Below are 26,934 nucleotides of genomic sequence, written 5' to 3' on the forward strand. Positions count from 1 at the left end.
CTCGCTATTTCAGTTTTGCATGAGTTCCTGTATACAATAAGGCAAATAAAAGACCAGTAACTGTTGTCTAGTAAGAGGATTAATTATTGTGCTTTATATTAGCTTGACTAAGGAATAGACATATATTTTTCTTGAGAAATCAAGTCCACTTTTCCTAAGGAGGTGTGAAGTTCTTTGATATTATTACAGATCATCTTCAAATTATCCCTTGTTGCCATCTTAAGTGTAAGAAATAGTAACCATCTCAGTCAAGGTACTTACACTGTGTTTGGTCAACATTTAACATACAGCAATTGCCTTAAACAGCAGTCTTAGAGGTATAAGAAAAGAGGGAAAGATACAGTAGCCCTTATTGTGATGAAATCTTATGACAGTTTAAAACTCTAGTCTGTTTTGGACTTAAAGAATTTGGGTGATTGTTTAATAATATGTTTAATTGCTTCTTAAAGTAAGCCACTGGAGCTTGGAACAACAAATCTGTTTCTTTACCCCTTTTTGTAACCCCGCTACTTGTATGAAATGATCTGTTTTTTTAAGGTCAACTTTTAGGTAACAAACTATTCTGCTTGGCTTGGCAAATTTTTATAAGATGACTGGGACATGGTAGAAAAAATACTGATTGACCATTTTGCATGTACCTACTTAGACGCTAGAATTTATACAAGTGCTAACAAGGTATTACATGTCTCCTTACGTGAAAAAGAATGATGCAACTTCGCTTATTACTGACATCACCTTTGAAAGCAAATAAGAAACTAACGTGCACCTTCCCAGGAACTTTAATACCTATAGCTACAGCATGCAAAGGCAGGTTCTGTAACTTGACTTACACACTTGAACTTCTCTGTACTGATGAAGTTTGCTGCTTGGAAACTTGCAGGACTGGAAACATGCAAGGATAAGACATAATTGGTAGGGGTTTAAGTCTATTTAAAAGGTAGAAGCTGCAAACAGCGTTCTTTATCTTACCATTCTGACTGTAAATACGGTCTGCAGAGTCATAGGAGCGTTCTGCTGAGCTGGGAGATGGTCATCATTTTATGAAGAATTTGTAAAAAAAAAAAAAAAAGAAAAAAGCATAGGCAAGATTAAGAGAGCCATACCCAATCTTTTGTTTCAAAATACAGATATTGTTCTCCCATTTTCCAATATATCACACAATGGTTGCGTAAAGAGTCAGAAGAGAACATTTTATAACTTTTAAGCAAAATCTTCAGAATATTTGGATTTTAAATGTAGCTGGGAAAAATACATTTTTAGATGATCTAGACAATGAAATTAATAATAATTTGGGGTTTGTTTTAAACTTAGATAATTTCAAATTCTAGCATGATTACTTCCTTGTGCAGATTTAAAGTTCATTTTCCAAAGGCATTCATCTGTCCATCCTTGAAATTTATTTGCTGCAAACATGAGCCAATAAGGTTGATTGCTTAAGTGTTTGAGGAATAAGATCAGAAAAGGGAAAACAGACTTAGCACAAATATGTGTTTACACATCAAAATCAAGGACAAAAAAAAACCCCAACTATAAGCTCTAATTTTTATTTTTTACTAACTTTCCATTTGAGTTCTAGTGGAGACTGGACAGTTTAGGTGACAAGCATAACAACAAGTATACTTTCTTGGTAAATCTCCTTGGAGGTTTGGAGGCAAAGGACTTCATACTAGCCTTGCAAACATGATGAATTTCACTCAGAACAAGATGAATTGTAGTTACTCTAGAATGAAAAAAAAAAACAACCCAGGCCTCCAAAACTGCAAGTATAGAATGGGGATTTTTATTTCAAGCCTGTTTCTATAACGATCTTCATTCTTGTCTCTTGTGTGCAGGTAGCACCGTAGGGCATTTTATTGATTGCAGTATAATAGTTGACAAAATGATGCATTATTCAGCAAATTGCCACATGCAGTGAAAAGAAACCGTCTCTTTTCTGAAATCTTACAAGCATATACTTTTTTTATTTTATAGACAGCCTGACGAAGCACTGAATCACCCTGTTGTAATGCACCATATAGATAAAAGAGAAGACCCCTTATATTTGTAGCTCAAAACAAGCTTCTTCATATTTGTCAATACTTGCTACATGTGGAGTCCAATCAATTTTTGATGTAGTGATACTATATCAGCGACACACTCAGATTAGAATGTCACCTGAACAGAAATAGCTTCTGTGTCAGACTGTTTCTCATAAGCTTTTATATTTTCTTCTTACAGTCGCTATAACCTGGCTCCTGGCAGAGCTTTATCCAGCTAGGAGAGCTCATCAGCCTAGGGACTAGAGCAGTTTTGTGCATGTCAGGTATGTCATCCATCTCAACTCCAGAATTAGCAGCTTTCACTGTTGCAGGCAACAGATTTGCATGCTGAAACAAATTCTCTCTCTCTGACCAAGCCATTAACGGCGATAATCTTGTCTCAGCTTGAAATCATTCACAGTGTATTTTTTTTTAAATTTAGTCAAAGATTAGTATTAGAAGGTGAGCTGGTGAGAAAACGTAAGCAGCCCAAGAAAACACTGTTGGTACAGCCCTGTCACAAAATGAGGTCAATGGTTTCTTGTACAATTAAAGGAGCAGAGGGAATGCAAGACATCTTGAGTGAGAAAGCCACAGCGCTTGATCACTGTCTGAAAAATCTGACTGCAACTTTCATTGCAATTTCACCCAGTGGAAGACCCGAACAAGGTTCTACGTGCCCAAAATGTGACTTATTTTCTTCAAGATTTAATAGTGGATTTAACAAGAAGTTATTACCTCTCTCTACAAATGTGTCTTGTTTTAAGGTCTAGAAACATTTAATTTAATGACAGAAGATGAGATTTTGATCTCTTCTTTTTACTCCAAACACATGGGACTTAAGTTATGTGCTTGTGCCTTTAATTCAGCGCTGAGTAATTACATTTAGGTCAGTGGAATCACTCCAGGTTTTTCTTGGTGTGTCTAAACCGAATGTTGTCCTAAGGATTTGGAAGTATATGAAGTGAATTTAGGAATGAACATGTATGTCAGTACTTGGAAAATGCCACTGAAATGAACTAACCCAGTCTGTAGAAGGGAAAGAGAACGTAAAGCAGAGATCTAAATTTCAAGAGTAAGAGCAAGCGTGTAGTTTTGTACATGCAGGTATAATTGCAGCACTATTCTTTGTATTTTCCCCAACATTTCTTTTTCTTGCCTATTTTTATTAATAATGCCAATAGGAATAATATAAATTAAATTGTGCCAGGTACTTCACCTCTTATTCATCTCCTTCTGTATACCTTTAAAACCTTTCCATAAAACTTTTCATAGAATATTGACTATCAAGAGACCAAATGTTAGACTTAAGTAGAAGCAAATAGGTCAAAATAAAATGCATTTAATTGGCAAACTATCTAAAATTTTTTTGTAACAAGCCACACATGTTATTGGTATTAAACAGTACATTTGAACATTCTAACCTACTGTATAAGATAAAGGAGACCAGAGAACACTTTGGAGGAAAAAATGTATGGGGAACATGAGTTTATATGTGTAGGAGATAAAGTCAAATGCCTGAAAAATTTAGAATCATAACATGAACAAGAAAGAAACACTGGGACTTTAATAACACACTTTTTTTTTCTTAAACTCCAATTATTAAGATATTGTGCTCCTGGCTAGCATATCAGGTGCTGATAATGAATATTCAGGGACAGTACTTTTGCTGCATGAAAGAAAACTGTTCTGTTCAAAAGATTAATAAAGGATTATCTTTTTTTATATAGATATATATATACACACACACACACGATAATGAAAATTGGAACAAAAAATGAAGTTGAAGTCTACTCAAGTGATGTTAATAAAATGGAATTAAGTTTAGGGGAAAATACAACCTAATTAAGAGGTTCAGAAAGGCACATTAATATATGCTGGAAAAGTAATTTTGATATATGAAAACTATTTTATGCTTCATATTATCATTATAATGCACAGTCTTACACAAGCAAATCAAAGATGTGCATGAACTTCATACTAGAGCTCTGTACTATATGTATTGCTGGTCATCGGTGCACACTGCATTCAGCTTACATTTGACCTGCAGATTTAATGTAACCTTGGCAGAGTACAAAAGGGCAATCAAGAAAATCATGATCTTGAGGTAGCAAAAAGGTTTCTTTACATTGCTCTTCTGTAATGAAAGAATCACTGTCTCAGAGAAATCTTTGCAGGTGACAGGCTTGAAAAGGAGACACACTTTTAGACCCAGAGTGAAGAGATCAAAGACCTTGCAAAATTCAACTGCAGCTAACATGGAGCAATCTGACTTACTCTTGCTTTTAAATATGACTAATACTTTTTGCAATCCTAGTTTGGATGTGAATATCATGGTTAAAAGTTACAAAGTCTTCTGTGAGCAGCTGAAATAACAAGGCTACTTTCCTGGTAGTCGGCAGTCGCATACCCAACTAGCACTGCATTGCTGCAGCATCCCCACTCCTGCGCCATATTCAGGCAGAGGCTGCGATATTTCTGAGCTATACATTACTGACCAGTCAACTGGCACCTGGGTGCTGATTGCTTGGCCAGCAAGAAAAGCAGAAAAGATAGCTTTTGCACTCATCTTGTCCTTCTTTCTTTAGCGGCAGCACTAATTTGTCTCTGTGACCTGCATCCTCCCCCAAAGTGCAGAAACTCTAGACCTGAAATTTGTTGAAACTGAACATCAGATCAAAAGCTCAAGGCCTCTAACAGCATGATTTCATAAGCCCTGCCTCTTTAAGAAGCCAGGATAAAAATACAGCTACATGAAAAATAAATGAGCAGCTTTTCCTGACTCTGAAACCAGAAAATAATGACACGAAACCAAAATCAAATGCAACAATATCTTTGTATTCCAAAACACCAGCATTAAGGCTCCCTCTCCCAGCTCCCAGAGACTTGTTAAACAAATGAGCCTTATAATGTATTTTGCAAGTGAAAGATCCCATTGTGGAAAAAGTAAACTCCAACACTGAAGACCCTTAACAAAAACACTGTTGCTTGCTCTAAGAGTTTTGCAATGAAGGGGATTCAGTCTGACCTCGCTCCTGCCACAATCCGTATTTTCTCCTTTGATCAAATGAGCAGTTCTGCAGCACTAGCAGTAGTCTGAGATTTTAGATCAAAACCAGTATCTCAATACTGGGAAGTCAAGTCAGCCTGTGCAAGTCAAAAAGGGCTGGTGTCGTGTGTGCACAGACCAGTCAGACATCTTTTTACGCTAGAACCAAACACTGTTTAAAACATACCTAATATACTAGATTTTCCCTGAACCCTTCAGCTATGCCTCTGCGATGCTCGGTGCGCAGCCGCGTTGTCATCCTGGTTATCCTCGCTATGGGCTTGGCGACATTTTTGGAACCACGTTACACCTCTAAAATTTTTGAAGTCTCCTGGAGAGAAACCTGATTTTGGTTGTACGCTGTGATCCCCCCAGGAAAATTTTGCCTGTTTTCCTGTTTGTGGTTTGTTTTTTTTTTTTTTTTTTAATTTGTTGCTGTTTCTTTTTTGCCCTAAGTTTAAAAATGAAAGCCTTTGGACTGAAAGAGGGTGAAGGTGGAGTGAATAAGCCTTTTGATTAAAACCAAGGAGAAAACCTTAAAATACAAACTCCCATGAACACAACATGTCTCCTCCTGCTGCATTAATGCCGCTTCACAAAATGGCGACTGCCTCTGTAGACAGCTGCCTAAAAACACACACATCCCCGCAGGAAACCAGAAATGCAACTTTTTTTTTTTTTTAAAAAGCTTTCATTTCTCTCTCTTTACATTCAGTCCCTCAGGGACTCCTCAGAGCCTTCCGCAAAGCCGTAACCTGACAAACAGAGAAGCCACGGGGAGCGCACAGAGCTCTCCTTATGCAGATACCAGCTCTTCCCATCTGCCTTCAGCTTTCGGAAAACACCCGGGATCCTTCCCCACGCTGGCGCGGGGCGAGTGGGTGCGTGCAGCCTGGGCTGGTGCGCGGGGCTCTGGACTCCAGCACCCTGTACAGTGCAAATAAATCTGCTGATTCAGCCGGTATCGCCACGATCTTGCGTTTCCAGAATTTTCTCCCTCTGCTTCCCAAATATAAAGGGACTTTTGTGCTAAATACTGAGCTGGAGCACTGATGGGCTCCGTGTAGGGCGCCATGTGGTATTTGGTTTCTCGCTACAGTACATGTTTTTATAATGATGGGGGAAGGGAAGGAAGGGAGCTGCTCTTACCAGCATGCCAATAATCTGTTGCAAAGGACTGGAGCTCTCAGAGCCAATTAGTCCTGAAGTTAACCATTTAACTGCTGAAAAACCCAAGTCTCAGACACAGTCTCAGTGAGATTAAGGACAGAAAAAACTGCGTGGGTACCCAGGGCATCGAGCTCCCTGTAGATTTGTTCACAGATGCATTTTTCTATGCTTTAGTAAATACTTTCGATATACAAACTGACCACCGAAACTCCCTTTGGTCACAGAACGCAAAGGTGGGACAGCTATATCCAGAACACATACCCCACACAATTTTAATAAAAGCAGGATTTGTTTCAGGATCTGTGCCAGCCTGTGGTGAAACCATGAAAGCCACCCACAGGAGCTGCATTTCCAATACAGGGTAGAAGTCCCTGCCACGGGAACAGCAAACCCATGCTGCCCGCCGTGGGGTGGGAAGGGTCAGGGTGCTGCCCTGGCAGAGGGAACCCAGCTGGGTCACTGCAGCGTCTCCCAGCAATGCTGCTGCGGACTGAAAAACACCCTAAGGTGGGGCAAGCTCTAAGAAAGCAATGGCATAGTCTGTCTCCCTCTAAACGTATATGCCTCCATCATCCCTGGGCCGTGCCCAGACACAAAGACACACTTCAGACCTCCCTGAACCAGTCTTGTTTTTCTAACCCCTTAACTGCATTAGAACAAGACCAAAAAAAATTGTTCTTTTTATATGCTGCACTTTAATTTGTCATAAACTTTTAATGCCTGAGGCAGACTAGCTCATGGCTTGTTGCTGAACAAGCCAGGGAAGAAGCAGCACAGGGAATTCCCAGCCTCAGACTTTTTCTCCAAGGGCAAGTCTGAACATGGCCAGGGAGCAGACAAATTAGTCCTAATGCAGAGCAACAGTAATATGCTCCCACTTGACCCAGCGGGTTGGTAAACCTATTTTTGTGCTCTTTTTTTATTCCATGACGTACCAGAGAATATTGGATCAGACTCTCAGGGATGCCAGGAAGACCAGCAGAGTTTGCACAGCACGATGAAGTGCCCTGGCATACTGAAAGCAGACTCTCCACCCCAGCTCATCAGCCCTAGGAAAAAAGCAGAGTTTATTTGCTTGGGAGAGGCTGTACTGGTACTGCAGGGCTGCTTCCAGCCCAAGCAAGCACTGCAGTGTACATCAAAGGCATATTCCTACACCGCTAGCCTCTCTAATGGGTGAAAATGAGGTCAAATCTCCCTCCTTGCCATGGAGAAGGTCCAGTGCATGTGGTAGGTGGCTGCTGCTCCCCTTAACAGGCTATAGCAAGGCTGGCACAGTAACGCATCTCACTTTTAAGCTCCAGGAAGAATTCTGGCTACATTAAAGTATAAGTTTACACTCAAATTAAAAACACTGTAGAGAGGGGAAAATGTATTGCTAAGAAAATAGCAGATTATTTAGGCATGTGAGCTGTCAGAGCCCTGGCAATACAAGAGCTCTCTTGTTCCTGTTGCCTCCCACAGCTGCATTCACTAAATATATCCTGGGCAGAGAACTGCATTTCTCCACCCCTTTCTCAGCCCAATCAGGTTTGCACAAACACCCCCGGCTCCCTTGGGACATGCAGTCAGGCAGCATCGATGCCCTAGTTACAGGCATCATGAAGGAGAGAAGAGACTAATAATGTCTGCAACAGGGTGAAACTGTTACATCCACCGGTTATTTTGAGAGGGAGTGCATGCAGCTGATCGATATTTAACTGTTAAAAACAGGGTGGTTTATCCATAAGGATACACCCCATTTGTATGTCAGAATCAGTTACTGGAAGTTATTCCCATTGGATGGTTTTCAATAGCTTGTGGAAAAAAAGAACTGGTGATCTCGGAGCAAATTCAAGCAGAAGAATGGTCACCTCTATTAAAAAAAAAAAAAATTCCGCTCCTGGCAGATTTGGATGTGAGCAGCGGACTTCAGTGCCGCGGGGACTGGCTGGCCAACAGAGAGCAATTCCAATGTTACCTTCCATCAAGGCTCTGTGGCGTATTATCTGATCATGTATCTGCCTCTGGGGGAAAAAAACAACCTAAGATGAGATTTCCATAGGGCCAAGGTGCTTTCCCCATCACCTCCATTCTGCTCTCGACACTTCTATCCTCACCTTGTGTCTTTTACTTGCAAGGACACAGATTCTTTGGCCCGGCACAATGGAGCCTTGGTCCCAACTGCAGCCTTGCAACACTGCTGCAATCACAGCAACAAAAAGGAAGAGCTTCCCCTTCTGATATAGTTAATTGTATGGTGGATCAAATTCTGGCAGAAAAAGAATCATCTTGGTGGCTTTCCCCGCTTTCAAGCTGTGAGCCAGCAGGGATTTTGACCCTCCTGGTCCCTGCTTCTTCCTTTCCTCGCAGTTCCCTATTTCTTCAACACCTCCAGCTCCTCTAGCAGCAAAGCAAATTTGACAGAATCTGGTCAATTTTTCAAGCTTTCTCATTTTAAGAAGTCAGTGGGAGCAGACTGTATCTTGCAATTGAACCTCACAGGAGGGAGAATTAAATAACTCATGCATGACCTTAATCCGTAGGATTTTGCAGATAGTTTTTCTTGTAATCTCAATACTCAGAGCTTATCATGCATTCAAATCGTACCTGTAGCCCCAGAACATTTTGCAACAAAAGGAACCCAAATTCATTTTGATATAATTATGCAGTCACACGAGTCACATGCTTGCTGTGGAATAAATATAAATACTGAGCTTTTGGGAATAACTGGCAGACTTAAATCAAAATGTAAAAAAAAAACCTAAGAAAGCAAGCATCTATTATGTAAGGAAAAAAGATCAGTTTTAGATGTCAAATTGCAGTAAAGGAAAAATGGCACAATGTATGTATGAAAAATCTTTTAATACCTCCTTTTTTCAATCTGCAAAACATAAAAGAAAGAACCTAAACTCATACTTAAGCATCCACATAAAGTAAGGACATTATTTTCAAAGGTAGTTATATCGTTTGAGGTATTTTAAACCTTTGAAATCAGATAATTCATTCCCAAAATGGCCACAGGTTCCCTAATCAAATAGTTGAAAGCTAGAAAAGTTAGAAAATTGTGCTGGTTTTTGTGTCTTTCCTACACATTCTCTCCTTCTCTGCTTTTCTTACCTTCTTGAAACAAATTATCCTCAAAGACTGTTCTAATTTTGTATTTGGAAATTGCCACTCTTTTAATTAGCGACGTTGCTGTAGAAGAACTACACCCTGCTGCACCGGTTGTACTGAAAACGAGCCTTGTTCAGTGGGGACAGAAATGGTTTTTCCTGCTCTGATCTCTGATCTGCTGGATCCTATGGATTTCTGAGTGCAGGTAGAAAGATGTAGTCTCATCCATGTGCTTTTAAGAAGGAAATACAAAATATGAAACCAGATGTGAAGACTGAGTCACAGAGAAGCCACGGGAGTGCGAGTTACCTCCAACAATACTGCAGTTCTAAAAGCAAACAAAGGCATAAGAAACCGGGATCGGAGGTTTCATTCCTCAAACAAGGCAGTGACTCACCCACATTCCCAACTGCTCAAACAAGGGAGGCAAACCCTCCTCCTGGCAGACCGGATCCTCCGCGTTTTATTGTGCGGAGCAAATCCCAAGCAAAGGCGAGCCGTGGTGGTGGCACATTGCAGCAGACACAGCACGGGCCAAACGTGCAAGGGACCCTCCTTCGCAAGGCGCTCTATTAGCTTGCCTTCTTGAAAAAATTCAAGAGTTTGCAAGTTCTGCTTTTCACATCTGAGAGCACAATGAAAAAAAAAAAGGGCTACTACTAAAAATTGCTTTTCAAGAGCCAAACTCATCTTTTCTTAGATACCAAGGTTTTCTGAAGTTGCTAAGAGGCAGTAGTTGCCTTTTTTTAAAAAAACAATCCAAGGATAGCTAAGACAAGTCAAAAAGTTAACTGAACAGAGAGCCAAGCCGTGTGTAAGATGGATAAGGTACTGTTTCTATACATCAAGTTATCCATATGGGAAAATTTGACCTAGGGATATGGAAACTCACCATCCTAAAGATCTGCTCAGTCATTCCCAACACACAGAGCAGACTTCACTGTTGAAGGACAAGCGTGTTCCAGGTGAGAGACAGCACACAGCCAAGCTGCTAAACATGCCCAGCTCCACCCTTCCTGCGTGGCTCTCTGGGACGTGGGGACCACCGTGCAGGTCCCCAGATGGCAGGGGCTGGGTGGCAGCAGCGGAGCCATCGGCAGCCGGGATGAGGAGGAGGTGGTAGAGAAGCTGGATGTGAGGAAACGGGGCCAAAAAGAAAAGGAGCACAGAAAGCGGAGAACATTGCTAATATTCTAGAGAAACTCCAGGAAGCCAACATCTTTAAACTATAAACCTCAGAGAGGTTGTGGTTAGGAGACAAACATTGCTGGGGCTTCGGGGAGGGCTGCAGGTAGGGCTATACCTGTGCCCAGGGAGAGATGCCTCAAAGCGACGATTCATCTGGAGCACCCCAAGGAGCGGGGCTGGGTAGGTGGTCCCCCCTGTAGCTGTGCCAGGGCTCTGCTGGGTGAGGTTCGTTCATCTGTGCGATGAAGGATGCCAGATTATGCGCATAAAAATTCCCCTCTGGCTTCATACTCCATGAAGCAAAATTAAGGCTGACGCTCAATGTGTTCTACCCTATACCAAGTTTTTCAATTCTCAGGTTTCCAGTGGTAGCCAGCCACCCCAAAACGACATGTTCATTCGTTCCTCTCGGGGGCCAGCTCCTGAGAGCGCCTGGAGCTGCTGCAGAAAGCAAATGGCAGCATTACCTAACAGGGAGGACTTGTTTGCTTAACAGGTATCAGCGGAGGTTTGGCTGCTGTGGAGGGAGAGTCCCTGACAGCACAGGCTGCTAGCAGAGGAACACAAAGCTGTGTTATTAATGGAAGTCTCAAGCCTCACACAAACAAAATAAGCTATCCTGGAGCTGCAGCCATGCTCGAGACATCACAAAAATGCCTGTTGCATTAACAACAGGTTAATGTTGCTGCCGTACTTGAAGCCTAGCCCCAGCGAGCAGGGAAAGCATGCAAACCCAGTTCTCCATGCTGCTGCAGATTTTGCCAGTGGCATTTGAAATATTTCAGGCATTTCAGACAACCCTTCGTGGACTGGAGCAGAGACTTGCCCATCGGGACCTCAGAGCTTACATTAAAAAAAAAAAAAAAATCTGTTTACCAAGTTGCAGAACAACAACTATCTGTCTAGTTTATTAGATCGAAACAACAAAAGCAGGGGGAGACTTGGCTGATATTATTTCTCCCCGATTCAACACGCTGCCTTGATTAAGCGACTATTGTGATCAGTGCAATGGCAAACAAACAACATGAGCTCATTAAAAGACATTTCCTCGTGCAAAGGCAGAGAAACCATCACAGGAGATGGACCCCGAACATATTATTATTACCGAGTATTTTGGCTGGCTCATGCTATTTGGAAACCCCAGTTCTGCCAGGCTGCTTGAGAAAGGCAGCATTTGTCCCCTGCCTTCGGCATGCAAACACAACTCAAATCCCTTTTCGGGAACAAAGGTGCTTCCCAGGAGCCTGGCGTGCTGCCGGCATGCCGAGCGCGTAGCCAAGCAACGGCAGCCAGATCGGGGCTTGCGCCTCACCCGTGATGCTCCAGCCTCCACAAACAATTCTTGCCACGTAGACAAGACCGTGCAGGGTAATGGAAAATTACTGCAGGCTTTTTCTTAAAGGGCGAGAATCTCCGCTGGCAGAGAAGGTTGGTCTGCATGCCGCTTCCCAGCGCGCCCCAGGGTAATTTTTTGTTTCCTGCGAGAAAGGCTGCAGTGCGTCACTAGCACGCTGGGGCGTTAATAAAGGCAGATAGCATTTGCATGATATTTCAACTGACTTCGGTGATAAAAAATGTAAAGCAGAGAGCTAAGCACACTGGGGGGGGAGGGAGGGAAGAGCTGAGCAGCCGGAGGCAGGAGGTGAACAAGCCGGCAGCCACCTTTCTATAACTGTTTTCGACACAGCCTCAAACATGGCAACCGTAATGCGGCGCAGTTAATATTAGCTGAGAGCCGATGCCAAAATAATCCTCTTGCGCTTGGCAGGCGCGATGTTTTAACAACTGCCTGGCAAATTTCTGCCTGCAAGGCTGCAGGAAGAAAAAATGCCCTTAAAGAAAGAGCAAACTTACTTTGCCAGTTGTTAGACTATTATCAGGGCAACAGCAATTTTTAAAAATTATGGCCATGTTTACGTCCAGTTTCTAGTGTAAAAGAGAACTTATTCCTTAATACAGCATTGTGCCTACCTACCTTAAAATACCAAGCTAAAGAGCCACACAAATAGCTACAGTAGCACTAAACAGCCCATTCATGCTACTTCGCTTTTGCCATGTGAAAATCAGAGATTTGCAGACTTACCGGTTGGGCAGGGCAACACCTGCCTGACAGGCACACGGCCCCAGGAGCTGCCCAGCAAGAGGGTCACAGCACTGCTGCACCAACAGTGCTCTTTGCAGGGTTCAAAATCAGCTCCTGTATCCATTACAAGTTTCTTTTCATCTCCTCAAGGAGCAGACCATGCTGCCTGTTCCTCAGGTTCCCCCACGTATGGGGAACCAAACTGTGTCTAACCTGCAGAGGAACGAGAAGCAAACCTGCTCCTCTTCTATAACCTCTTTTTGCTCACTGCGTGCAGCTGTGGCTCGTGGTGGCCCTGCTTTGGTTAGAGGATGCAGCTGTGCTTTCTGCCCTCTCCGGAGCTGCCTGCGATTTAAGGTGTTGTTTGCCAGACCGGTTCTAGGTCAGCTCCCGCAGCAACGTGGTTTTTGCTCTTCCCCATCTTCATGTTTTAATTCATCTTCTCCTATCTGTTTTTCTCAGATAAACAGTGGTTAAAGATTCAACCCAAATCTTTTCATTTTGTTGGAGCCAGCAAAGGAAAATGAAGCCGCTGCACTGAGTTAGGGGACTTCTTTGTAACAGAAACTCCCCCCCCCCCCTTAAATAGAAACCTTTGTTGTGAAGCTGCTTTCATTGCAAGCTCCACAGGGAAAGTCATTACATTTAATAGAGGTTGACCTCATTTTGTAGTCCTCGATATTAAAGCTTATAAGGAGGGAACGTAATTAGAAGCAGTGACTTCTCAACAAAGATATACAGTACTTGTTGTTGCTACCTCCTTCTTACCTAAGGATTCATTTAACATGGCTTGGAAAGAGTAACTTGAAACAGCTTTTGGCAGATAAGCGAACTCAAGTAAAATGCAAAGATCTGGTTTCCAAGAAGCCTTTTACAAGCTGCACAGAGAAATGAAATTAAACCCTTCAGCAGCACACAAGGCTTCCTACAGAGACTCCTGGAAGAACTGCAAACGTGCATTCCGAATGAAAGCTAATCGCGGTCTGAGTCTGGAGTTACATGAAGACGTCTGATGGTGGAGAGGACCGGTGGCCATGCATGGACCTGCCCATGTGGCAACCTCTGCTCGGCTGGAGGGAATTGCTGGAATTTTCTATTGCATTTCCCAGGCTGTGGTCTGAGACAAAGAACGCAGAAGGGTTTGAGCTCAGTAAACATGCACAAAGGAGTGAATGCAAAGATGCCCCAGCTATGTCAGCTTTCTAGCTTTACTGATGCAACCTGGGTTTCCACACAGTGGACACCGTTGTCACAGGGGAATGCCACTGCTGCCACCAAATAAATACATTTTCCGAAGCAAGGCAGTGCACGGCAGTAAGGGCTGTGCCGCACCGTGCCAGGGGCTGCATTGGGGCTTTTCACCATAACGTGTTGAGTTTAAAACATCTGCTCATAGCCTGCTTTTCAAGTAACCCCTACACTTTTCCAAATGGTAGAAGACCACTTGAAATACACATTTTGAATTCATTTTCCCAGCTCTTGTGATGTCCCCATTGCTCTCCCACCTCCTGAGCATCCCTTGGATTTCAAGTGCTCTGGGTCCTGCTGGCTAGGTGTCACCTCCCTGCTGGAACGTTGTTATGAGAAACTCTCATTATGTAAAAAGAACAATTTCTTGTTAAAAGCCCCAGGCTCCCTTAAATTTCCCTTTAGATTTTGCGGTTTGAACAAGCGTTTCTGCTTCAGCGAGCCTCAGAACTTCCTGATTTTTGCACAGTTCTCCCCGCCGCAAACAACAACTGAGTTCAGCTCTGCTCAAAACTCAGCTTTGGACTTGGTTTCTTGAAAAATCAAGATAAATGGTGGTGTCCCCAGCTGAAGCGCTTTCACGTGGTGCTATATAGCAACTTCTTCTCTGTAGTACCACCTCTTCTGGGTCTGTGTGCCCTGCGCCGAGCAGAGCGGTTGCTGCCTACACCTGCAGTGGGTTTGCTCTGCCGACTGTTTGCCCCGTGGTTTGTGGCACAACGTGCGTTTCAACGGGAGAAAAGAGAAAGGCAGCTCCTCCAAGAACATAACCAGAAACTCCCTCAAGACCACAGCATGGTGGCTTTTAAAGCGCCCAGCCTTTCTTCTTCCTCCCCGGGAACAGATTTCCACTCCACACAAGCAAAAGGGATCATGGTCATGAAAAATGTGTGAGGAAGCCCAGAGCGGGACCGCACCAGCCCGGCACAGTCCTGGAGGGCTGGGGTGTGGGGCTGGGAGGACACTTGGTGGCCAGCGGCTCTCCTCCTGCAGTCCCACAGGGACAGAAGGGCGCGGCGTGGATAAGACACCTTTAGTCTTGCACCCTACTTCGCCTCCACCCTCAACAAGCTATTCCGGCTTAACTAGTTTTTCCTCTCTCCTTCAGGTACCTCCTGTATCAGATAAAGAGTGTTAATAAATCATACCCAACAATTCCCACCACACCTCAAGCACTTAACCCTGTCCCATGGCAGCAATGGCTGGGGAAGCCCTGGACAATGTCCTGGGACTCCAATAAAGCCAAGAGCAATTTTGCCGCCCGTTCAGTGCAAAGAAGGTTAGTCCTTTTGTGTTTATTTTTAGAGCAGTAAGTTATTTTCGAAGAGCCTTGCTGTCAGGCTTGGCCCCATATAAGCTGCCAAGTCGGGTCCTCCAGCTCCCTGGGCATCGTTAGCAGGGCTGCCGTGCGATGAAGTGGTGTCAGCACTTCCATTACAGCACCTTTCCCCGGCTCCAGCCCCGTTATAAATGGGACATAAAAATCCAGTTCTGGCAGAATCATTCAAGAGCCAACATGGAAAACAGTCACCACCTTAACCTGATCCTTGCTAAAATTCATCTGGCTGGGGAGAGAAATTGGGGATTTAAAATACATTTTATCCCTCCTACGCCTAAATCCTGAATTTTGAAATCCAGCTGTATCACACTCAAATTACTCATGGGGAATTTTTTTTAGGTTTGTTTTTTTTTTTAAACACATCCGTGGTAAATGGAAAAGTGATCCTTTACCTCCTCCGCCTCTTCCGTAAGCCAAACGCTTGATTAAAAGTTGCCATTGTCGATCCTAGTAATGAAGGCCGCAGCTAATAGTCATTTTAACTGGGCACAAATCCACGGTAGTGTTGAACAGGAGAGACGGATGTCCTTCTCACCACCCTTGGTCTCAGGCAGCCACCCGGGGTGCTGGGTCAGGGAACTAATTGAGCTGACAACTAACCAGGAGCTTCCAGCCAGCTCAGATCGGGCTGAAATCACCGTCAGCACGAGGCCGGGGCACTGCGGTGTTGGGAAACAGCGGCCGGGGCTGGAGGAAAGCAGGACTGACTGCTCTTGGCACCAGTGCTTGTATCGATGGAAGATGTTCGTCTAGCTACAGCTTCAGGCTGGTTTTTTAATAACTGGCTTCTACATCAGCTGCTGCTCAAAGAGAAAGCGGCTTCTTCTCTTAAGGAGGTGCTTGCTGTTGAGTGGTCATGCTGTCAGCTAGACCGATGAATTAATCCAGACTCAAACTCAATCTTTTTCCTTTTTTCTCTACTTTTCAGTTGGGTCAGTTCCCTGAGCACCAGGGCCACCACCCAGAGAGTGGGAATAGGGGACAGGGACGGAGGAGTCCAAGATGCCTCCTGCCAGCAGCACCAAGGACTTGGGTTGGTGCACGTTGACCCCGAAAGAGCCCCGTAGTGCCACAGCTCTCGGCTCGGCCGGTTCCTCTCTCCTAAGCCAGCACGCACCGAGGGCACTGTGAAATCACCAGAGGAAGAGAAAGAGCCTATAGCGTTGCCTTAATGCTGGAGTAAATGACCATTTAAGGGAGCAAGTAGGTATAGAGGAACTATAGGAAGAGGAACTATAGGAGGGATCCTACCAACTCTTTCACTCTTACAAAGAAGTTCTTCCACTTCTGGTTTCAATATTTATACATTTTCTAACGCCAGCATGTATTTCTGTGTTACCTCAGAAAAGGCAAAGTTTGGAAACTGCTACAGGCTCCAGCCAACAGGAGCTTGTTCTGGTGTGAGGACATCTGCAACTCCAGACTTGCTGGGGATGTTTAGGAGATGCAGAAGGTAGAGATTTTGTGGAGTCACGTGAGGCAGCAGCCAGCTCAGCTCAGCCCAGCCCTGTAATCCCACTTTCCTATGGAAACACAGTGCTGCACGATCTGGCAGTGCCTCCTACAACGCTTTGAGCTCCGTTGCCGAATCCAACCGCACTTGAAAGACACGTAGAAGAGCCGAGGAGAAGTTTCTGTGTGTCTCCCAAAAACCCCTTCCCCCATCCGACCTCCAAACGCTCGAGCTCGGGGTAGGAAGGCTGCGAGCGCAGCCATCTGCCATCCCGCTCGGCAGCAGCTGCCCGGCCAGGCTGCACGTGCATTTTCGCCTGCTAATTAGTCTGCATATCATCACAGCACATACTCTCTGCGTGGTGTGGGTGTGACGGGAGACATGGGGAGGGAGCCGGGATTTTTGCAGTAATACAGGAGACAAATTTGCAGGAAAGGAGGCTTTACTTCCTGCTCATGGAGAAACACGTCCCTGTTGTCTGCTTTTTTGTGCAAATCTGGAGGAATATGCTAGAGGATGCATATTCCTTTGCAGGACACACATTATACCAGTCTAGCACCCCCGAGAGCACTTGTAAGGGGTAACTGGTATTTTGGCTGATGCCCTCCATCGCAAGGACATTAGAAGATGAGGAGGACCCTCAGTAGGCTGGGTCAAACATCGGCATCCCAGCCTTATCCCTGTGTCCTGCTGTTAGCATGGCTGTGCCAGTAAACACCAGCACCAGGGCTTCTCCTCTTCCACCGAGGAACTGCAGTTTTCCCCGTGTCATCAAGCGCAGTGCAGCGGGGCATTTGGCAAAGCAGTGCCATGACTTGCACCTGGCTAAAATTTGAGCTCCACTGGGAAGAATGAGACATTACCCTGGGTAAACAAAAAACCTCTAATGAACAAATGAATGTAAATACCAAAGGTAGGCAAGAGATCAAAGCAGTGCTCAGAGGACACTGGGTTTCACGGGGACTCTGACTTCACCTCTAATGCTGTGGTTTGGCTCAGCGCTGGAATTTACTCCTGTTAAATATGTACCTAATGAGACCACTGACCTGCTGGGAGAGTTGCATCAATGTTCATCCCTGCTGTTCCAGCTTCTCTTAAAGCTACTGTTAAAGAGAAAGGCAGTCACTCAGCGTGGTGCTGCCTGACACACATTTGGAGCCTGGCCCACGACGAGAAGATGCGTGGTGTCTCCTCGCCATCTCACCTGTGTGCATAAATGCAGGTCTTGTGCATGCACCTTTGGAAACTGGTGGACCTCTCTTGAGAGGGATTTGCCAGGAACTGGTTAATATGTGGTACACTGGCCCCATTTCCTTCTTCTAGGTGGGTCCGGGACTGCTCTAGCCCCAAGACCCTTATCTGCTGCTGGCTGAGGGAGATTTGCACAGGCAAGTCCACATCTCAGTCCTATGGTCACTGTGAAATGCTGAGGTCCCCTGTGTGCCTCATGGAAGCAGCTATGAAATACAGAGAGATTAAATCCATCCTGAAATGCCATTACTCTGCCAGGAATTTTGTGACTAAAGCTGAGAGGTGAATATGGCTCTCCTAGGCTAAGAAACAAAACAAACCCTATGGCTTTCCCCATCTGCTTATAAGATTGAAGCGTAAGTCATGGCTTTACGGGTATGTACCACAGGCTTTCTTCTTTAAGCACGAAATATTCTATCAGTGAATAAAACTATTTCAGCAGTCAGGCATAAGCTGACTCCAAAGGCTGTTGCAATTATGAGTTGTTGCAATTATGAGTTACACAGTCATTTTGGTTGCCTAATTTCCTAGTGCTTAAGAATATCCCAACAGAGAAGAAACAAAAAAAAAGAAATAATGAAAAATGTTCCGTGTTCTTAATCAAATTGATACCGGCAGCCTTAAATCCCTCCTGTTCTGAGCTGAAGATAAAGCCCTTGCAAAAGAGGAAGCATTGCTTGTCTGGCAATGTTTTCTGTCTAGCACCAACCACAATAGTGCATAAACATCTAGTATATACCTACATGCAGGGAGAGCTCAGACTTGAAATCCAGCCAAAACCAACACAGTGTGCAAAAAGGAAACACATCTTTGCCACACACTGCTTTGTCCATAGCAGCAAATTGGAAACTAATTCTCACATATGAGTTAAGACATTCCTATTGCAAAGAAAAAAAAAAAAAAAGAATTAGGAAGTCAAAAGAAAGTGCTGCTAATCTGCCGTACTTGCTCAGTGTGTTAACAGCCAGGAGAATTAAACTACACATGATATTCAAATGGCCAGGATGAACTGAAGCACAAAATATGAAAGAAAATACAACTGAACTCCCACAGATCCGATTAGGGATCCCAGAGGACAGAGGTAGGAGAGACCTATTTTAGAACCCAGCAGCAGCAGCAAGAAGTCCTTAAACCCAGGGCCTGCTAAATCCGACCCCAAACCACCCTCACCACCGCCAGTTGCTAATAACGTTGCCCTCATCAGCGACGCCGGAGCTGAACCCCGCCGCGCCCGTCCCCAGCCCGCTCTAACGCGCAGCCAAGGACCCTCCCGGGGGACGCTGGGGTCGGGGGGAGGAGAAGAAAAAGCATCTTCTCCGGGGCGGAGGACTCGCTGCGGTGGCCGATGGCCAGCGGAGGACTCGCTGCGGTGGCCGATGGCCAGCGCAGGAGCAGCCCCAGCTGCGGCCCCCGCCGCCCCCCGCTGCCGCCTGGCCCGGCCCCGCCGGCCCCGCTGGAAACCGGCTGCTGCCACCTCGTGGCGGGAGAGCCCCGCGGGCCGGAGCCCGGGGGGGCGGGGGAAATGGGGGAAACCAACCTAGAAATTCAGGAAAAACTCCCAGAGTTAAAAAAAAAATGAGCGTTTCGCTTCTCTGGAGCATGCAGAATTGAGCCCAATGTCGCACTGCTGGTGGGGGTGAAACCCGCCTCCGTAAGCTCCAGCTTTTAGTCAGGCAGCTAAAGGGCATGAAGACATCTCCCACTCCGCCACAACGGCAATGCCAGGCAGCGCGGGAATTCAAAGCGCCTGGGCAGTGGATTTCCGCAGGGCAGATTTTTGGGAGCGTGTGCGTGGATGTGTGGATGGTCGGTATTTTGCCTCAGGCATACAAGAGAGCGAAACAAATTGAAAAGTAAGAAGTAGTATTACCGAAAGGGAGAAATAAAGGGGTTCCAGCCTGAACAAGACATGGTGTGCGATGCTGAAAAAACTGAGCAAGATCTGGGCCAGGAGCTCTGAACAAGGAAACCGCCCCCGGTTGTTTGAGTCCTCCTGTTCAAAAAACAGGGATTTCGTATATTTGTAAATGCACAAAACTAAGTCAAAGAAATGAATTGTTCAGCACTGCATCTCCTCTCCTCTCTTTTCCCTTCCCTTCCCTTCCCTTCCCTTCCCTTCCCTTCCCTTCCCTTCCCTTCCCTTCCCTTCCCTTCCCTTCCCTTCCCTTCCCTTCCCTTCCCTTCCCTTCCCTTCCCTTCCCTTCCCTCCCCTCCCCTCCCCTCCCCTCCCCTTCCCTTCCCTTCCCTCTTCTCTCTTCTCTTTTCTTCTCTCTTGCCTCTCTCTTCTCTCCAAATAAATTGTGAGTCCTTGATTTTTTAAAAAATTATTTAGATCAAAAGGGCAACAATACCTTTATCTGATCCATACTTTTTTTAAAAAAAAATAGGAAATTCAGATATCAAGAGTGGCTGGGTCTTGCACAGTTTTTAGCATTCTGTAAACTTCTTGAAATTATAAGAGAAAGGTTCACACCTGCAGACTTCTAAGAGATGTGGCAAGTGTACTCTCCCCTTCCTGTGCCAAACTTCTCCAAAACCCTAAGCTATTGCATTTAAGTGGGTATGTTGTTTCTTCTTGGATCAAATGAAAACATACTTTGCGTGGAAGCTTGTTTTACTATTAGATTTATGGAGCATTACTATGTATAAAACCAAATCACTGCAGTTAAATAGCCAGTGAAATTCTTGCAGACATATGAGAAAATACATAAGGAACAAAATGGTGAGCACAGCTTTTCCCCTGACATTTTTTTTCCGCCTGAAGCAAGCAGTGTTTCTCCAGCAGTTGGTGCAGAGAGAGCTCCCCCTCCTGTTGAAAATCATCTTTAGCCCCTATCCATCCTTGGGAAACTTGTTGCTATTACCCATCATTTCTGGGGATCAGGCCAATGGCAACGTGAGATGCTATAAATAGAAAATTTTAAATGGATATAGATACACAGCAGTGATAATTTATGCTCATCTCCTTTATTATTTGCAGAGGCTTTACAAAACAAAAGGTCATTTTTTAATTTTTTTTCCCCTACTGCAGCAAGATTACCCCTATCAATGGAAATCATCCAGCATGCAAACAATTTATCTGAGTGTCTGTCACTCCACTAAAAAAGCCAAAGAAAACCCCTATCCTGGGAGAATTTTATTGTCTGCTGCAAGGGATCAGTAATCTGACAGTTTTTAAGAGGCTGAGATGCTCCTGTCTGGCAGGCAGATGATCCCGTGCTGTGCTAAGGCACCACGTTTGCATCGCGAACCGCAGCACCTGACTCAGGGAGGACTTTCCGGGAGCATCGGGCGGCCACCACGTCGAATCTCACCCAGAATCTGCACTATGGAGAAATGTCTTCTATAAACAGGGTAAATGCTCGTAATAGACCAGGTTGTGAAATAATTGAGCCTGCACTGAATGGCTGTATTACACCGTGTACCATCCTGCACCAGCAATTTCAACTATTATATACTGTTTATACTTTTTTGAGGACTTTTTGCTATTTCCCACTTCTTTTCATTTAACCTGATTTGTAATGAATAGTCCAGGTTTTATAAAACGGAAGGTGTTGAGGTAAGAAATATCTTAAAAAGCTCTATTTTCCAAGTGTCAAAAATATCTCTGGCTGTCCAAAACACGGCCATGCATGTAAACGCACTGTTCTTCCATAAAGAGGAGGAGTTGAGAACAACTTGGGGGGAGCAACAGAGCTGGCTATAACACAAGGTTTCCACTTTCTAGGGACTTAAAAAGGAGCCAGTGACAGTAACTGAATCAGGCTGAAAGCAAAAATGCTTCATTTTTTGTGTGAATTAGCAATCCAAGAAGAGGATGCTCCAGGGTAGGACTTGCCAGCATTCCTCTGCCTCCAGGACGCAGCTCAACCCTCCGGTCCGTCTCTGCTGCAACGTACAAAAAAACGCAGAGATTTGGGAGCCGGCCTCTGGCAGGCCTGAATGCTCAGGGTTTGCAAGCAATGAGAGACCCGTAGTGCAGAGCGAGATGTAATCCTCCAGATCCCACCAGGGCTTCTACCCCCCGCTCATCTGAACATCATCCAAAAAACCCCAAAGCTCTCAGCTCCCTCAAAGCCTCTTCCGCAGTGCTCCGTGACCATAGCTAGCTTGTCCTCTGGGTAAATCCAGGCTATAGGAAGTATTTTCCACGCATTTAGCAGATGGGTAAGCTGAGATGGGGGTTGAAGCACGTCGTTTGGGGCAGAGGTGGAAAAGGAGGTTTGTCTTCTCACTCCTCCATCGTGACCATCCGCTCCATCTGTTAACACTTCAGCACACGATGCCAATCTCCAGTGTGATTCCGATTAGTCTGCAAAGTGCTGCATGTTGATGTTTTGGTTTGATACTTGGAGAGCTCTGTGGAGATATTTAATTAGACAAAATTAATTCCTTTGGGAACAACATTCTGGCAGCACTTTGGAAAGTGCTAGGGAGCTTCTGTTGTTCTGACACTTCTTAAAAATTGGCATTAGCCATTTCCTAATTTATTTTTAAAAAGACAATCAAACCACATCGTCCCCCAGGTCAAATGATAGCTGTGACTTGCCTGCCAGCATCACTATCAGAAGGTGAGGTGCCAGACCTTCTCGTGAGAAGTCACCTCCCACAGCTGCCAAACCCTTGCTGTTGTCGCCCTGAAAGGTTTCCCTTCTGCCTGAGCTCTCAGAGTCCTCTGGCCTCTTTGTTTTCTGTCCCTTTTTTGCCACCTTCACAGCGACTGCGGGCTCTGATGATAAGACAGGCACAGTAGGAAGGGGGAGCATCAGTGGTGACCTTGCTGGCCAGCCCGGCAACATGACATCCCTCACAGCCACCCGATGGGGCGCGGGAGGCGACTGGCTGCCCCTCTTCGTGCCTGCCTTCTGTGGTCAAACAGGGATACGGGTATTTCTTGTGGGACCATCTCCAGCTAATTCTGCAAACCTCCCACAGATGAGGACAAAGTCTTAATACGATTAAGCTTTGGGAGCCCCCGAGGTCTGTGGTTGCGGTCGCACCTGGGTTGGAGCGGGGAGGGAGATGGCACAGGCTGCAAGTACGGTGCAAAACGCTCACTTAAACCCCTGAGCAATCCCCGTAAGCCTCTTCCCTTTCACACTGAGGCCAACTAGGGGCTGGTTACATCGTGGAAGAGACCTTTGGGGTCAGTGGTTGGCAGAAGGGCCCTGTGAAGCTGCGCATCCTCCTTCCACAGACCACTTCTCGGACATTCATTTTCTGTCCCAGCTCCCAGTCCTCTTCTCCTCCCTCTGAGGTTGCATGGGGGGCTCCAGGCTCCCACGCGGGTTTCTCAGCCCTTTTGCTGCCTGCATTGTCCATCCACCTCTGCGCAAAATAAAATTCTCCTTTTTGAGGTTTGCCTTGGCATTGGGACAGAGCATTTCACGGTTTCATTGTGTGAAGTGGAGGGTTGAAGCAGCACCAAAAGGTACAATGTTTAGCCCTCTTCTGGCATAGCCTGAGCAATGCAGCAATAACAAAGGGATGCACGGCATGATGTCCATTTTATTCAGTCTCCTCAGTTCCTTTAAATTGTCTCCAAATTAAATTAGGATTTATGTGGATCTTTAAAAAAATGTGCTCATATCAAGCCATAAAGGAAGAAGGAATCTATGCTTAAACACTTAATTAGAGGATGTCTGCAGAGTGCTCTGCAAATGGGATGGTGCCGGAGTATGCTATGAATTTGGTATTTAAATATAGCTGTATACACACCCTCGACCTCCTGAACTGCTGAAAACCTCCTAGCAGGTGATCACAAGCCTTTCTATAATTGAAATGAACTTAATCCTGACAAAAATGTAGCATCAGCTGCTGTGAAAGCTGTGGCTGCTTTCCAAGTATTTCTTACATTACCCTGGCCTGTATATTAAAGCGAGACTGATTGCTGTGTTGCAGAATCCTGCCGCAGAGTGTCTCTTACAAGAAAGCTGCCGTGTTTTAGATTTAGGGGCTTTGTTGTATTTTTCATAAGAACACTTTTCTCTTGTGTGATGATTGCCACACAAGGATCTGAGCTGCTCAGATATTAATTACTTAGGGCCTGCAACAATGCTCTAAAGTAAAAGGTAAATACGGATATTCTCTCTCTTTCTCACACACCCCCTATAGTGATACATATGGGCAGTTGCCTATATGGTGGGCTGAAGAAGCAGAGCTGTATCTGGAGGTAAAGGAGGTGAGCTGCCGTCCCAGCAGGACATTGAGAGGAGGCAGCAGCCAGCCAGAAGAAGATATGAAGAAATTACTGTAGCTGCCCTCCTAATTTAACCTTCACGCCACAAATCTCTGCCTGAATCCCAACGCGCTGTGGAGAAGTGGGACAAGGAGCAGCTCCTCCTGTAATTCCTGATTTTTCGCCGTTGTATGAGAACTCCCCAGCCTGCCTTGGCTCCTCCAAGTCCTTCCTCCCCTCTGCCCTCTCCCTGCCGCCGCTCCTGTCCCTGGATCTCCCTGGGCTCTGCTGGGTGGGACCTGGCATTTAGGCAGCACCACCAAAGAGCAACCACCAGGCAACTTTTCTGGCATGGAGGAACGTCTTCACCTCAAAGCCTAGCAAACCCAACAGCAAAAATCCAAGGCAAGCGGGGCTCAGCGAGCGTGCAAGATGGATTGTGCAGAGCAGGCACCGAGCTCCCGCTCCCCCGAAGCCACTGCAGTAAAGAGGGGAGTCACGGCCCTTGAAAAATCCTGTAAGCAGGAGTACAACCGCCAAAGTGAAGGTACCTCACCTGGGAAACCACTTGACTCGGAGCGATTTGCCCGTGGTTGCACGGTGCCGCTACGGGCAGGGTTCACCGGCCCCCGCCGCCTGCCGCAGCCCCGCCGCTCCCCTCGGTCTGCGGGGCTGCACTGGCTTCCACGCTCGTCTGCTGTGTCTGTTTTGTGGCTTCGACTCCCAGCGTGGAAAACATTAACTCAATCTTATTCAAACTGTTCTTTTGCCCCAAGCTAACCGAGGGACATGCGCTCATTTTTTACAGTGTGGCATCTGAGGCTGTTTAAAGGGCAGAACAGAAGATGGTGCTGCCGAGCCAACGTATTTTAACAAGAAAACTTCCTGGAGCTGCTGGGTTTTTTGACAGCTCCAATTCCAAAATAATCTTTGTTTAAACTAAAGAGTTGTCAAGGAGATAGATAAGTTTAAGAAGCACATGAGCTACAGAGAAACATCCCACAGCCCGTTCCCTCATGGAGCAGAGATGCGGTGAAATATTGATGGACCAGACTCCCTAATTAGATCTCCTACTGAGGGGCTAGCTTGAAATCTGGAGCTTTCCTGCTTTGTGTGCGGCATCACTGGGATAAAGCGATGGGATCCCTTGCAGAGCTACATGGGCAATTGGGTTGGGATGTATGTGACTAATGAACAGGCGTCAGCTAGAGAGCTTTGTGGGAGCTAATGAAATGTTCAGTACAAAACGCGTCACCTCCAGGTATCATCTGTGCCTCACTCCTGGAGTTTAATCCTCTTCTCTGCCGCTGCCTGGGCAGCCTCGCTCTCTATTTACTGAAGTCTTCGCCGTGTAAAACAACAGGAGCAGAAGAAAGAACAAAAGCACTTTTGATCATCAAACTGGGCAAAACGGTGTCAAGCTCATAGGCTGTATTTTTTTTCTTATTAAGACACGTTATTCAAAAAAGTAAGGCAAATAATTTCCACCCACAGTGCTGGCAGCTACATAGTTTTCGTAGGGAAATTTTAGCCCAAACGGAGAACAGCAATAGAAAGCTGCTTTATTTTTCACATCAAGGATACCCTCATGCCTCCACACTTCACCTGTCTGGGAATTTCAGTGGTTTGGTGGAAAGAAACATCCTAAATTCAGATACCTCTTCAAAATCCGATTTACTCAGCAGCTGTAAATGAAGTGGCTGTAAAAGAAGAGGCTGTCTCACAGTATTTCATTTTCTCACTCACATGGCTGTAAATGCAGCTGAGCATACAGAGCTGAGCATCTAATACACGGTGATGCTGAAAATGGGGACCATACTCCACTTTGTCCCTTCTGGCAACTCCATACTTGGTGAAGCCCGTGTGGGTTACAGGGCTAGAAATCAGAATTTGTGCTGCATCTCGGCATCTCACTGTGATGAGGTCTGTACTCTTAACTCCTCTAGAAAAGGATGCTGCACACACATCCTGGCAGCAGAGATGATGGCTGCCATCAACAGACAGGAGTCTTCACTACTGGCCTTAACACAATTTGCTGGGATAGCTTGGTGGAGCCACTGTATCTTCTTGTTTTCACTTCTCTGGCTCCAGAGGAAGAATATTATTTACCTATTTTACAGGCCAAACTAGAAAGATTAATTAGCTAATGCTTGTTGAGTACTTTGAAGACATAAAGCAACAAATGCATTTAAGGGGCTGTGTTCAGCGTGCCTGAAATCAAGAGATACTTGGCAAAGAAACTAGTGAAGGGACCCAGATGGCGTGGAAGCACACAGGGACCTGGATACCCACGTCCTGGTCCTGACCCACAGGGGAGAGCACACATGTCCACGGACGTACCCCTGCACCCCCCCGCAAATGTGCCCACTCCTGCTTGCAGCAGGATAAAGGATGTGTTGGTACAGCCTTCTGCTACACAGATAATAAATCGGAAAGCAACAGCAGTTCTCCCAGATGAGGGAAGAGGCTCATCAGACCGTTCATGCCCTGAAGCTGTCTGGGCTTGGGAGGGGTGGGTGGATCACTCCGGGAGCCCAAGCCGGCTCTCGGCTTTCCCTGCCTCAAGCAGTTTCTCCTTTCCAGGCAGCGGATGCAGCGTGTAGCCGGTGTGAGCCAGCGCAGTGGGAAAACTTTTAGTAGGCACAACAGAAGGAGAGAGAAGGCGTGAATGTCTCGGGCTTCTGGGAAGCAACTGGAGGATCAAGAGCCATTCAGTGCTAAAACACTGTCCCAGATCTGGGCATCGTGTAGGAACTGGTGGCTATGGCTGCAATTCAAGAGTGAGCCGGTCTGCAGCTGCCTGGTGTGTAACTTATCAGCCAGCGAAGACTTCACTGGCAAAAAAACCCAGCTGTCCATGA

General features: G+C 45.5%; 1 protein-coding gene across 3 annotated transcripts in view; it reads right to left on the reverse strand.

The window, feature by feature from the left end:
- The window catches only part of CHD2 (chromodomain helicase DNA binding protein 2), a 309,839-nt gene that overhangs the window by 78,107 nt on the left and 204,798 nt on the right, over positions 1-26,934 (reverse strand). The window contains exons 1-2 of one of the 3 annotated variants that reach the window (XM_075159863.1): positions 10,226-10,240; positions 970-1,019 (exon numbers count right to left, since the gene is read on the reverse strand). The exons of 1 other annotated variant lie outside the window; for it this stretch is intronic. The gene's annotated coding sequence lies outside the window, so the exon portion shown is untranslated. Of the gene's footprint in view, positions 1-969; positions 1,020-10,225; positions 10,244-26,934 lie in introns of those variants that run through there. One more of the 3 variants, XM_075159864.1, reaches the window with a different exon arrangement.

The sequence above is a fragment of the Calonectris borealis genome, chromosome 11 (assembly GCF_964195595.1).
Source record: "Calonectris borealis chromosome 11, bCalBor7.hap1.2, whole genome shotgun sequence".
Taxonomy (NCBI): Eukaryota; Metazoa; Chordata; class Aves; order Procellariiformes; family Procellariidae; genus Calonectris; species Calonectris borealis.